This window comes from Balaenoptera musculus, chromosome X, assembly GCF_009873245.2.
Source record: "Balaenoptera musculus isolate JJ_BM4_2016_0621 chromosome X, mBalMus1.pri.v3, whole genome shotgun sequence".
NCBI classification, from domain to species: Eukaryota; Metazoa; Chordata; class Mammalia; order Artiodactyla; family Balaenopteridae; genus Balaenoptera; species Balaenoptera musculus.
In genome coordinates this window covers 48,980,305-48,982,879 of record NC_045806.1, presented here as the reverse complement: position 1 = coordinate 48,982,879, position 2,575 = coordinate 48,980,305, and positions in this window count along the sequence as shown.

The following is a 2,575-nucleotide window of genomic DNA, read 5'->3' as shown; positions in this document are numbered from 1 at the left end:
CTGGACTATACCTGGCCTCCTTATAGAGGAGGGGCATCAGAGGATTGAGCTTAATGTTTCTCTGCCGGGCATGGGGAATACTTGACTGTCCATGCTTCTCTCAGCAGTTGCCTGAAACCACAGGTGGCTCCACCCAGTGCTTCACCGGATGGAGGTCTGCTGCCTCCAGAAGCCCCATTCTGGCTATATCCCGACAAAGCCAGTGGCTACTGACCTTTCATAGGTACCTCCTGACCAGTCTTGCCCACTTCACGCACACGGGGAGCTGTGATGGAAATTTTCGCAGCTCTATTTCCAGGTGAGATAGATGGCATGCGCAGTTGGGCGGGGAGTTGTGACTTTGTATAACTAAGTCCTTCGACTGTATGGTGCCATATAGGTGGTTGGTGGGGAGAGGGTGTGGTAACCCCCAATAAATTCCCTCAGAGATACAATGTCCCAACACATGGGTCTTTGTCCTTCTTTCCTTTCCCCGGTCCAGCTGTGGAAGTTTCCTTCAAAACCCTCTATCTGGTTTTCCCGCTCCACACTTCACTGAAATATACCCCTACCCTCAAAGAAACAGTTCTGGTGACTCCCCACTGCCCAGGCTTCCTTAACTCCAGGCATAGCAGGGAGAGGGGGAGGCAGGGAGCTTCCAGGAGTTGAAAGAAGTTGGTAATTCCAGTTCATTCTCTCCACCCAACACGGCCTGAAGCTGTTTGCCTCAAGAATTACACAAGGCAAGCCCACCTCACCAGAACAGGGATAAGTTTTCTTTCATACATCACATAATTCAGGCTAGCAAACACCTGCAGGCCACTCATGGGCCAATTTCAGCCCGCTGTCATATTTTGCTTGATCGTCATGTTTTTATCATTCTCCATTTTTAAATTAGCTACTTAGACATTTGGGGGACTTCACATTTCAAAAATCCACATTTCTGGCTTACCTGAAAAAATAAAAACAAAAACAATAGACCAAGGATTAGGGCCCACATTCCAACAAGGATACAAGCAGCTGGCTCTGAGGAAGGGCTCAGCCATTTTAGACTCAGAATGCTCTCTCAAGGGGGCCACACCCCCAGTTGGCCTGCTTCACTCTAATAAGATGCCCAGTTGTCTCCTGGAGGCACTTGCATTGGTAGTTTTGGGGCTAAGCCCAGGGAAAATTGCCTAGCCCCCCTTTGGCTTACTTTAACTCCATTTGCTTTTTAATTTATTTGCTCTATCTATCTTCGTCTCACCAATACTTACTTCAGGTGGTCTCTCTGCCAGGCAGTCTTCTAGACACAGGTCCTTATGATATGGTTATAAACAAAAGAAACAAATAAATAATCTTATCTTCATGGAACATTCATATTAGTGTGGGAGACGGACAGTAGCCAAGAGACAATAAATAAAATATAAAGTATTTTCAAAGTGATAAGTGTTAAGAAGGAAAAAATAAAGCAAAGAACAGGGGGACTGAAATTCCAGGGAGGAGGCTGAAGAGTGGGCCTCACTGAGAGCCTGGTTTTTGAGTAAAGACCTGAAGGCAATGAGAGAACTGGCCCTGTGGCTGTCTGGGGAAGGAGCATTCCAGGTAGCGGGACAGCAAGTGCTGAGGTCCCAAGGCAGGAGTAAGCCTGGCATGTTCAAGGAACACTGAGGATACCAGCATGGCTGGAGCTGAGTGAGCAAGGTAGAGAATATCAGGAAGTGAGTTCAGAGAGGTGATGGGGATCTGGGAGAAACAGATAGCTTGGAGCTGAGTGAGCAAGGTAGAGAATTTCAGGAAGTGAGTTCAGAGAGGTGATGGGGATCTGGGAGAAGCAGATAGCTTGGAGCCTCGGAGGGCCTAGAATGGAATTTGACTTTTACACTGTGTGTGATGGGGAGCCATTTGAGTATTTTCAGCAGAAGCATAACATGATTTGTCTCATATTTTAACAGGATCACTGGAGTCTCTGGAGTATAATCTGTAATGGGGTACAAGAAGGGAGAAAGGAACATCAAATATTTCAGTGAAACAGAGGAGAGACCTAGAAAGATATTTGACTATAAGAAACTGAAATCATAATAGAGGTGACATTTCAGATGAATGAGAAAAGACATTTTATTCAATAAACTGTGCAGTATTAATCTATTTTTCATATGCTAGGAAATACACTCCAATCCCTTCATCATACCTTGCATACAAAATGAATTCCAAATGGTTAAAAAGTTAATATTCAATTTAGGAAGTAACATTTATAAAATTTTAAAATAAAATGGAAGAGAGTGTTTATATTTTTTCCCATGGAATTGGTGAAAATTTCTTTTAAAGCTAAAAAATTGACAGATTTTGATGGAAATTTTGATAAATGTTATTATATTAAAATATGAATCCTCTAATTTGAAAAAATCATGCTATACAAAGTGGGACAAAATAAGATTAGGCTACTAACTTTGATAGTGAAAATACAAGAAATAAATAAAAATATTTCAATAAGAATAAAACAAACAGCCCATAGAGAACTTAGCAAATAATATGAACAGAGATTTCCAAAATAGAAGATCATATGGTCAGTAAACCTGCATTATCTTAATCTGCTCCCCATTACCTTAGTCTATCC